The sequence below is a fragment of the Prionailurus bengalensis genome, chromosome A2, assembly GCF_016509475.1.
Source record: "Prionailurus bengalensis isolate Pbe53 chromosome A2, Fcat_Pben_1.1_paternal_pri, whole genome shotgun sequence".
NCBI lineage: Eukaryota > Metazoa > Chordata > Mammalia > Carnivora > Felidae > Prionailurus > Prionailurus bengalensis.
In genome coordinates, this window is record NC_057348.1 from 154,510,011 (window position 1) to 154,522,382 (window position 12,372).

The following is a 12,372-nucleotide window of genomic DNA, read 5'->3' on the forward strand; positions in this document are numbered from 1 at the left end:
CTAACTGGCACAATGAGGCCAGTGCAGGCAGGTTCCCCTGCACAGCCGTGGTCACGGAAGGCTGTGTGGCACTGAATCCTGGTATTTTTCTCACGTCTCCCAAACCGTACAGTTGGTAATAAGTGAGTTATATGAAATCAGGTTCTAAAAGGGACATTTCGGAAGAATGAAAAGATTACAAATGTCTCCATATGTTGTCTGCCAATGTTAAGCACATTTCCATATGTGAAGAAATCTTTCAGTTAATATTTCATTGTTCATAGATGGCTCCTGACTCTCTTCCCCATTCTGTTACTGAAAAGGTCCACTAGTTATAAGAGGAATATTACTATAATAGCATTAATAATAGCAAATACATATAGCAATTACTATGTGCCCAGCGCTGCACCATACTGACTCAGTGAATCCTGTCTACTCTCTTTTGAAGTGGGTGCTATTATTTATTCCTTTTTTTTTTCAAGTTTTTATTTTTGAGACAGAGCCCAAGCAAGGGAGGAGCACAGAGAGAGGGAGACACAGAATTGGAAGCAGGCTCCAGGCTCTGAGCTGTCAGTAGAAAGCCTGACGCAGAGCCCAAACTCACAAGAGATCAGGACCTGAGCTGAAGTTGGTCGCCTGACTGAGCCAATAGGCGCCCCTAATTCTTATTTTAAAATGAGGGTATGGGGGCGCCTGGGTGGCTCAGTCGGTTAGGCGTCCGACTTCGGCTCAGGTCACGATCTCGCGGTCCGTGAGTTCGAGCCCCACATCAGGCTCTGGGCTGATGGCTCAGAGCCTGGAGCCTGTTTCTGATTCTGTGTCTCCCTCTCTCTCTGCCCCTTCCCCGTTCATGCTCTGTCTCTCTCTGTCTCAAAAATAAATAAAACATTAAAAAAAAAAAATGAGGGTATGAAACAGAGAGAGATTAAGTTCACACAGCTTGTAAGTGGCAGAGCCATGACTCAAACACAATCTGGTTCCAGAGCCCACTCTTAGCATTAGGCTCTACTCCCTCCCAGATAACGACCAGTATCAGATTTGGCTGTCATATTAACCTGTCACATTTTAATCACACACACACACACACACACACACACACACACACACAGAAATATGCTCATCCCAAGATATACTCTCAAATGTCTATTTCAGGGGCACCTGGATGGCTCAGGTCATGATCTTGCAGTTTGTGGGTTTGAGCCCCGCGTCAAGCTCTGTGCTGACAGCTCAGAGCCTGGAGCTGCTTCAGTTTGTGTCTCCCTGTCTCTCTGTCCCTCCTCCGCTCATGCTCTCACTCTCAAAAATAAACACTAAGAACAATTTTTTTTAATGTACACTTCAATATCCTTCCAAGTCAAGTCATGTAGCTTTCTCTGTACAAGAAGCTGGAGGCTAGGGGTGCCTGGGTGGCTCAGTCAGTTAAGAAGCTGGAGGCTGGAAGGAGGCAGTGGGGGAGGGGGCAGGGGTGGAGAAAGGTGGCTGGTTGGGTGGGTTAGGCTCGGCCTATCTAACCACAGGGGAATTATGTAGGAGCAGGGCCTGAGTTATGCCAGCTCCAGAGTCCACCTCCTCTTGAACAGGGATGATGTGGAAACTCCACTTTGCTTATATGCAAGGTCATTTGGGTGACCCAAGGCCAACTAGGCTGACTCCTACCTCAGCACAAGGGTTAGATTGTGGGCATGGAGAAGCAAGCACACATCAACGCTCCCTGCCTGTCGCCTGATGGAGAAGAGGCTCTGGGGACTCATATCATCAAAGACAAGATTAGTGCTTGCTTCAGTTTTTCATATTTTATTTATTTTTTTTTTAATTTTTTTTTCAACGTTTATTTATTTTTGGGACAGAGAGAGACAGAGCATGAACGGGGGAGGGGCAGAGAGAGAGGGAGACACAGAATCGGAAACAGGCTCCAGGCTCTGAGCCATCAGCCCAGAGCCTGACGCGGGGCTCGAACTCACAGAGCGCGAGATCGTGACCTGGCTGAAGTCGGACGCTCAACCGACTGCGCCACCCAGGCGCCCCCAGCTTTTCATATTTTAAAAATTATGTATTTTGAGAGGGGGTGAGGGGCAGAGAGGAGAGGATCTGGAGCAGGCTCTGTTGACAACAGAGGGCTTGACGTGGGACTCAAACTCATGAACTGTTAAGATCATGACCTGAGCCAAAGTTGGATGCTCAACCAACTGAACCACCCAGGCACTGCTCTAATGCAGTATTTTTATCTTTTTTTTTTTTAATTTTCTTTTTTCAACGTTTATTTATTTTTGGGACAGAGAGAGAGCATGAATGGGCGAGGGGCAGAGAGAGGGAGACACAGAATCGGAAACAGGCTCCAGGCTCTGAGCCATCAGCCCAGAGCCCGACGCGGGGCTCGAACTCACGGACCGCGAGATCGTGACCTGGCTGAAGTCGGACGCTTAACCGACTGTGCCACCCAGGCGCCCAATATTTTTATCTTTTAATGTGTGTGTGTGTGTGTGTGTGTGTGAGAGAGAGAGAGAGAGAGAGAGAGAGAGACAGACAGACAGAGACAGAGAGAGGAGGGGAAGAGAGAGGGAGACAGAATTTAAAGCATGCTCCAGGCTCTGAGCTGTCAGCAGAGCCCGACACACGGCTCCAACCCATAAAACATGAAATCACATCAGACGCCTAACGGACTGAGCCACCCAGGTGTCCCTCCAATGTAGCATTTTTAATATTTTTTCTGTAGGCTGCATGTTGAAGAAAAATTTTAAATTACAGAAAATCTTAAGAATATCAAAAGTACCTGGGATCCCATGCAGAATGACTTTCTCAACACGATCTTGTACATATTTTCTTTTCTATGTTTACTCTGTAACATTTCAACATGCACAGGATGTAGCTGTTACTCAAGTAACCCCTCAAGGAGTGTATTCTGGCCTGGCCATTTACAAATATTAACCTGGTGCTTCCACTTTGGGGGGGGGGGCGGTTAATATTGTCAACTGGAAGAAGAGGCTGGGCCACAGAATGTGTCTGCATCCTGGCTGTGTTTCAGATGGGCCACAGTACCTGCTAAACATGCAGATTACCAGGCCCCTCCTGAACTGTATTTCAGTAGGTCTGGACTAGCTTGTACTTTGTACTTTCTACAATTCTCAAGGCACTAGAGGATTCTCACAAGCCCATTCATAAACCGGGCATCAAAGTCTAGAAACAATCGGTTGTTCCTACAGCTCCCCAAGCACCCAAACCCTTAGTGGTCAGTGACAAGATTTAAAGCAGATACCCAAGTGCCAAACCCACTGTCCTCTTGAAGCTTTACTACTACTCAGGGGATGTTTACCATGAGCTCAATTTAAGGGTTACTTTATATACTTTATTCTAGGGAACGTGGGAGTTTAAAAAGTTCAAAAAGAATTTCCCAATCTAAAAGAATTCAATATTTAGCTTGGAACAAAGCTTACGTATTCAAGGTTAGAGAATGTCGCATGGTTACTGGCTTGAAAAACTGATGGAGAGGAACATATCAGCTCAGGGTAGGGGGGAAGCAATACCAGGCTGGCTGCAGTGATGTGGGGAAAGGTCCTGGAGGCTTCAGGACCTCAACAGGCCCTGTCACAGAAAAGATAGCAGAGGGACACAAGGGGGCCGAGAGTGAGGAGGGAGAAGACAGGAGCAGGCCCAGTGTTTAGGGGTGCAGAACAGTTTGTTGGAATGTCATGGGCACATGTGAGGCATTTTTAAGAGCCCAGAATGAAAAAGTTGATGGAGTTGATCCTGCCTCCAGAGACAGCAAAAAGTTCCTAAGGATTTCGAAAAGGGGAATTTTATGATTGTGTTGATAAATCCAGGGTAATAAGGGGTTGAGTCAAATTTGTGGAAAGGCTGGTGGTGTTTTAGGAACTGAAGCAAAGGGGAGAGGGGTATCCCAGAGAAGGTTCAGGCAAACAGCTAGATATCAGCTAGTACCTGATGAAAGGCAGGACAGAGGGAAAAAGATGAAGTCTGAAGACCGGATCATTACTACTGCTTTGGTGAGGACACCGGTGCCCATAGCTATTGGCCTTCTCACCCCTGAGCTTTTTCAGTAGCCCAACTTCCTTTAGTGCCAAGAACTGTCGTGGTTAACTTTTGTCTCCCTAGCACTGGACTTACCTATGAAAGTTGCTTCACAGGCTTGTTAGCAGGCTGAATTCTGAGTAGGGGTGAAGGAGGATGGAGAAAGGCCAGGAGTGGGCCTTAAGGAATGCCCATGACTCGGAGGAGGAAAGAGGAGGAGCCAGGACGTGAAAGTCAGAACCAGGATGATGAATTATGGCTGCTCAAGGATCTGCATGGTCTTCCTGGTCCGTGGCCAAGTGAGTGTAGAAATTGACCATTTAGAAACTTTTCTATCATTCTGGGATTGCCACAACATCCAACTTTATGCTTGTTGAGTTCAATGACAACTTTGGGATTGTACTTTGAAGGGCGTTTTTCATTTCATTTTGTAACAACTCATTTTTATTATTATATCACAAAGGTATTAGCCCACAATGGACCAGAAACATGGAAAAATAAAAAGACAACTAGTCCTTTACCAGTAATACTTTGAGAAGCATTGATGTTAAGTAACATTAAAGATTGGGGAAAATAAGGGCGCCTGCCTAGCTCAGTTGGTAGAGCCTGTGACTCTTGATTTTAGGGTTTTGAGTTCAAGCCCCCGGTTGGGCATAGAGATTACTTAAAAATAAAAGGTAGGGGCGCCTGGGTGGTGCAGTTGGTTGAGCATCTGACTTCAGCCAGGTCACGATCTCGCGGTCCGTGAGTTCGAGCCCCGTGTTGGGCTCTGGGCTGATGGCTCAGAGCCTGGAGCCTGTTTCTGATTCTGTGTCTCCCTCTCTCTCTGCCCCTCCCCCGTTCATGCTCTGTCTCTCTGTCCCAAAAATAAATAAACGTTGAAAAAAAAAATTTTTTTAATTAAATAAATAAATAAATAAAAGGTAAGATTGGGGAAGAAGCCAAAGAAATGGAGAAAAGGTTCCCACGATTCCTGAATTTGGCAGGACCACCATCAGTGACCTTTGGCAATGCACTTTTGGTGGAGTGACTGTGGTACAGTCCCATCCCTAAGGAAAGAAAATAACCTCAAGGCAACTCCTGCTTACAGGAGTAAGAGACAACATCCCTCACGACCTTATGACATGAAACCACTTAATCAGACATGTTTGTGTTACCATGTATGGGACAAAGAAGTAAAAAATACATAAAACAACAAGCCACGTGGTGTTCAGGGCTCAGTTCTCTGGGTACAAACCCAACTGAGCATGTGCCGGCAGGATAAAGTTGCTTCCTGGAAAGAAAAGCCTCAGTGTCGCGACTCTGTGCGAGAATCCCGCTACGTGATGATGACGACGACGTCCAGCGCAGGAGAGACAGTCTGAGTCTGGCCTCAAATCAGAAGGACTAAGTTTGGGGGCGCTTGGGTGGCTCACTCCATTAAGCATCTGACTTCAGCCCAGGTCATGATCTCACAGTTCATGAGTTTGAGCCCTAGCTCAAAGCCTGGAGCCTGCTTCCGATTCTGTGTCTCCCTCTCTCTGCCCCTCCCCCACTTGCACTCGGTCTCAAAAATGAGTGAACATTAAAAAAAAAAGAAAAAAAGGACTAAGTTTGAAGCCTACTTCTCAGCTTATCCACTGCAAAACCACAGGCAAATGACTTTTCCTTTCCTCGCTCATAAACCAGTGACCCACTTAACTCTGATTGCTACAAGCATTAATAATAATGCCTAATTGAAGGGCTAAGTACAGGTCCCGATACACTGTGTTCATCACTAAAAGCATATTTTTTAAAAAAAAACACATAAGTAGAGATCACTTGTTCAAGAACTTTCTTTGTGGAAAAGGAGAAAAATAATTGGTGTTTAGAAACAAGCAAAGGCTTCCTCTATACCAGCAACACTACTTGTAAGTATTTAGACTCCAGAGTGTCAGGGATTGTGAGACGGTACTGTTAGTAATAATGAAAACCTAAAAAATACTCTTCAAAGGGGGTTGTTAAATAAATTCTATACAACTTTTATTTTACTTTACTTTTTAAGTAAACTACACCAAGCGTGGGGCTGGAAATTCGTGACCCTGAGACCAAGACCTGAGTCAAGATCAAGAGTCTGAGCCACCCAGGCACCCCGGTAAATATATGTATTTTAAAGTTTACTTGTATTGAGAGAGACAGAGACAGCACAAGTCGGGGAGGGACAGAGAAGGTGAGAGAGAAGGCCAAACAGGCTATGTGATGCCAGTGCAGAACCCTGATGTAAGGCTAAAACCCACAAGGCCACGGGATCATGACCTGGGTAGGATTCTTAACCGACTGAGACACCCGGGCGTCCCTATTTATTTTAAAGTTTATTTATTTTGAGAGAGGAAGTGCAAGCAGGGGAGGGGCAGAGAGAGAGAGACAGAATCCCAAGTGGGCTCTGTGCTGTCAGCAAAAAGCCCTACCTACATAGGGTTCAAACCCACAAACGGTGAGATCATGACCCGAGTTGGATGCTTAATCAAATGAGCCATCAACCTATTACAAGCCCTATCTAGATATTTTTAAGTAAGCTTCACATCCAGTGTGGAGTGCAACGCAGGGTGTTTGAACGCTCAACTGACTGAGCCACCCAGGCGCTCCTATAATCAGCAGGGTTTAAACAAAGAATATACTCTATAACAAACAATTTATTGGATCACCTGGGTGGTTCAGTAGGTAAAGCATCAGACTTCAGTTCAGGTCATGATCTCACAGTTCAGGGGTTTGAGCCCTACGTCGTGTTCTGTGCTGACCGCTGGAGCCTGGAGCCTACTTTGGATTCTATTGTCTCCCCCTCTCTCTCTGCCCCTTCCCCACTTGCATTGTCTGTTTCTCTCCCAAAAATAAACACTAAAAAAAAAACAAAAAAAGAAATGGGTCAAAATTAAGGGTTTTCTCATAGGTGGTCTCCAGGTGTGATAGGAGGAGGCCATCAACAGTCATCACTGACAGGGAGGGGAGAGAAATGGAATGGGACGGTGGCATATGCATGGCCCCAAGCAGTATGTACTGGTACCAAAGACGATAGAGGGCTGGCATTGGGAGCAAAAGGAGGCAGTGCTAGAAATGGTGAGTCTACAAGATGCTGTAACTCACGGAGTAGGATGAACCAGAGAAAAACCAGAGAAAAGACAGGTTCATTAAGGATCCTTTAGAATGTAAATGTCAGGAGGGAAGGATGTCCAATTTGTTCCTTCTCATATCCCAAGTACCTAAAGAAAAGTTAGGACTCAAAATTTGATGAATCAAGGTTAAGGGTTGTTAAGTACAATATATTTAACATTGTTGGAACAGTAGGAGAAATTTATTCATCAATCATCACTGTAAAATACCCAGATAGGGGCGCCTGGGTGGCTCAAGTCAGTTGAGCGACTGACTTGGGCTCAGGTCATTATCTCACACATGGGTTCGGGCCCTGCATCAGGCTCTGTGCTGACAGCTTGGAGCCTGGAGCCTGGAGCCTGCTCCGGATTCTCTGTCTCCCTCTCTCTGACCCTCCCTGTCTCCCACTGTCTCTCTCAAAAATGAATAAACATTAAAAATAATGATAACAGGGGCGCCTGGCCTGGGTGGCTCAGTCGGTTAAGCGTCAGACTTCAGCTCAGGTCATGATCTTGCGGTTTGAGTTCGAGCCCTGCGTCGGGCTCTGTTGCTGACAGCTCGGAGCCTGGAGCCTGCTTCAGATTCTGTGTTTCCTTCTCTCTCTGCCCCTCCCAGGCTCATGCTGTGTCTCTGTCTCAAAAATAAATGAAACATTAAAAAAATAGTAATAACAAATAAAATAAAATACCCCGATAATTGTACTGTGTTTATACAGGAGAAAATTTTTTTTCAGTTTTAATTTAATATTTTTGACAGAGAGATCACACAAGTAGGAGGGGCAGAGAGAGAGGGAGACCCAGAATCTGAAGTAGCCTCCAGGCTCTGAGCTGTAGGCACAGAGCCCGATGCAGGGCTTGAACTAACTGAGATCACATGAGCCAAAGTCAGACATTTAGCCAACTGAACCACCCAGGCACCCCTAAGTAGGCCCCATGCCTAGTGTGGAGCTCAGAGTGGGGGCTTAAACTCACTCTTGATCCTGAGATCAAGAAGACCTGAGCTGTGGGGCGCCTGGGTGGCAAAGTCAGTTAAGCGGCTGACTTCCGCTCAGGTCATGATCTCACCGTCCGTGAGTTCGAGCCCCGCGTCGGGCTCTGTGCTGACAGCTCAGAGCCTGGAGCCTGTTTCAGATTCTGTGTCTCCCTCTCTCTGACCTTCCCCTGTTCATGCTCTGTCTCTCTCTATCTCAAAAATAAATAAACATTAGAAAAAAAATTAAAAAAAAAAAAAAAAAAAAAAAGAAGACCTGAGCTGAGATCAAGAGTTGGAGGCTTAACTGAGCCAAACAGGTGGCCCTAGGAGAAAATGTTAACTGTTGTTACTTAGGGTCATGTCCATAACTATTCTCAAATGGATTGGCAGGGTCACAAGAGACATAGAGAGTGAAAAACCACACATGGCAAACATTAATAAATGGTTATTCTAACGTTCAACACACTATCCTTGCAGTTTGAAATTTCTGAACAAAAAAGGAGCTAGGGAACTAATAGGTGAGAATTACACACACGTGCACACACACACACACAATTAGATTGAGCCATATAACATTATTAAACGCTTTCGACCTACAAAAACAAAGAGCATCTGACCAGATCACACGTTTTAAGAGCTGTTCTAATTGCACGTGTCCTCTCAAATGCAACTATTCCCCTAACGCAACAGAAATGTGTTGACTGAACACTTACGAGGTTCAGTACCAGAATAGCTGCTTTACCATTAGAATACTCAAAGATATAAATTAGAGTAAGGAGAAGACTAGATCTTTCAAGTTGCAGGCTTGGTTTACTAATCACTAACTTGCTTGGCTACTGGTTATTGAATACTAGAATACAGTAAAAATGCTTTCTTTGTGGCTCCTTAAATAGTCTCCTTGATATACTCCCTTAGTCTGCAGGCTCTACAGTTCCATAAGCTTGTAGTCGGCTGGAAATTCCAAAGGTTAAATCCCACTACATTTTTTGGCCAGTGAGAAGTTTGCTTACAGATTTGCCTGAGGCAGTATAAAAAGTAAATTCACAAAAAAGAGTCCGATAGTGAAGACAGAATAAGCCTGGTAGGCTGCTTTCCCAGTGGTAGGCGGGGCCAAGAGCCACCTCCTGCCTGTTGTATTTGACTTACACTTCAGCCAAGCTCTAATGCACCCACACGTGGTACCTGGACAGGCTGGCCTGGCATCACGCACTCCAAAACTGGCTGCAGTTCATCCAGATCCCCAACCCCCCACCCCTTCCCTTGATTAGCACATTGAAGTTCGAGAAGCACTGTGGTTTCCAGGGCAGGTCAGGATAGGTCACAATTTACTAAAACACTCAAACGTACAAAGAATGTCTTATGTATGAAGGCAATCCAGCTTTATCCCTGTTACTGACACTTGCAGTGACATACTTTTCTAAAGGGAAAAGTTATTGTTGATCAGTAAACTGGGCATATCCTAGAGGCCATCAAATGCCATTAACAGGAGTGTCCAATAAAAGCTGTTCTCTTCTTGCCTGCCTCAGGTCTTTGGCACAGGTCTTTCTGAAGGGTATCCTTTCTCCCCTTTAGCTCTCAGCTCAAAGGAGCTTTCCCAGGGCACCTGACTCAGTTTAAGTGACTTCAGCTCAGGTCATGATCTCACGGTTCCTGGGTTCAAGCCCCTCATCAGGCTCTGTGCTGATTGTGCAGAGCCTGGAACCTGCTTTGGATACTGTGTCTCCCTCTCTCTCTGCCCCTCCCCTGCTTGCACTCTCTCAAAAAGTAAATAAGCATCACCCCCCCCAAAAAAAAACAACAAAAAAAGGTTTCCCTGGCCTGTTAAAAGCTCTTTTAATCTACACCTTCATAGTACAATTTGTCATTACCAAAAATAATCACTGTTGAACCACAGAAGTACACCTAAAACTAGTTATCAACTATACTCAAAAAAAATTTTAAACCTAAAATAAAACCACAGATATCTATGACTTCATGAAGAAAAGGATTACAATAGGATACTTCATGCCAGCTACACTGGCAAAAAACACCCAAGAAACCACAGCCACTATCTGCCAAATGTCCTAAATATCAATGTACGTTCAAGCAAAAACTTTTTACAAATTCATTGAATTTATTGAGAAGCATAAACATTTGGTTCAAACGACACTGAGCACATCACTTGAACCTAAAAATACTTTTGCTTAGTTAGGTACTACATGGTTTATTTCTTCCATGCGCTGGTAAGGGAGGTGTTAAAACCTGGTTAGTCTTGGTGAGGATCTTTGTTATTTCTTGTCAGCCACAGATCTTCTGTCATTTAATAAAGTGCTGCCTCGTTAAAGTGATTGACTACAGAGCACTTCTTCCACCTAAAATGGGAAGCCTGTTTAGTTTGTGAAAGTCCTAGACACTGAAAAATCTTAAAACATGACCACTGGAGGAGACCGGATACTGTGTCAATCACTTCAGATACAACAAAAATTTCTTTTCCTTTGCTCAAGCCCACTGAAACCCTCAGAAACGGCTTCTAGTGTTTGAAGGATATTTAAACTCACCTTCTGCTATCCCATTTACAGCAATTACATAATTTTAATTTTTTTTTTTTAGTGAGCTCTATACCCAATGTGGGGGTTCAAACACACATATGACCCGAGATCAAGAGTCACAAAATATACAAACTGAGCCACCGAGGCACCCCACGATTTAAAGTCTGACATAGATTACCATAGTCTCCTTCTTAAAAAAAGTACATATTTTCATTATTAACATGTATTATCAAAGGGTAGGCAAAAAAGTAGTTTGCTTTCTCTCCTAATACCTGTATACCAAGTACCAATTTTAAATCATAAAGTTTGTGTTGGTTCACTGATACACTTTATTACTTGCTCCTGTATTTTAGGCATTTTGGTTTATTTTTGAGAAAGAAAGGGCATAAGCAGGGGAGGGGCAGAGAGAATCTCAAGCAGGCTCCACAGTGAGTGCAAAGCCCAAACTCATGAAATCAGAGTCAAATGCTTAACCGACAGAGCCACCCAGTGACCCCTTATCTTACTTTTGGATTGCCTTGAATAAAAGTGCCCCAAAAAGTTGCTAAAATAATTGAATATTTTAAACATCAAAAGGTCCTCAGTTTTCTGTAAGACAGTTCCTTAAACAGATGGTTTCAAACAGGCTGTTATGTTGGGATAACAAAAAGACTCAAAATCTCAGTGGCTTTTCACCCTGAAGGTTTGTTTATTTTGCGGTCACATTATAGGCCCCTCAGAGATCAGCTGAGTGTCCTGCTCCGTGTGACCCAGGCTGGTGAACAGCCACGTTCGACTGCCAGAGAAAAGGGAAGAATGAGGTCAATGGTGGACTGGCCCTTTGCTCACCTTTCATCAGCCTAAGAAAAGTTGGGCTTTGCAGCTGCCCTAAGCATCCAGAAGGCATAGACTTAGAAACACCATCAATATCCTACACCTCCCCTCTCTCCCTCAACTCTTGGGTTGTATTTACTTCACTTATTCTCCCAACCCTTTTTTTTTTTTTAAATAAGAATCTGTGGATGTCCCCAAGGGTCCGTCAGAGATGTAAACATCACTCATTGTGTTGTGATGGCATGACAAGAGGTTGAAACAGTAGTTCTGTGCAAATGAGAAAGTTGAGGGGTTTCTATGGTCACTGTTGGTTCCCCAACTCTTTTTGCAAGAGGCGGGCACACTGAAAGAGCCCGTGCTCAGTGCACAGAACAGGACAAGAACATGTTATGGATTGGCTGATACACAAGCTTCCACTGCCTTTCCCAAGACCTGAAGGGAGCTGCTCCAAACATAAATGTACCTCAACTCAAGAAGCAAGCCACACTCACCGCCTGCAAAGACCATCTCCCCAGTGCAGACACAGATATGCCAACAGGGCAACCACCAATGAACCTCTTCCTCCTTTCCAGACACCAGAAAGCAGAGGCTTTCAAAAAACTCTCTTCCCCACTCAGACCCCCAACGGTTCTACCTTGCCTCTGAGGCTCTCCAGCATCACTCTGGGGGTGCGTGTGATCCCCAGCAGCTGGAGGCAATGTCAACACTTCTGGAAGGAAGCAATGGATAAGAGAGCTTACAGAAACAGACTACTCACGGACCTATAGCTGTTACTATGACTAAAGTAAGTCACAGTATCCACCATTCCTACAGGTGGAAACATTCTCAGTGGCACAAATTCCTGACATAGATATTTAAACCAAGCAACAGTATTTTTACAAATAAGCAATGCAAAAAGGTCACTGCAGAATGGTTTTTATTAATAAAAAGTAGGATAGCATCATCAGGG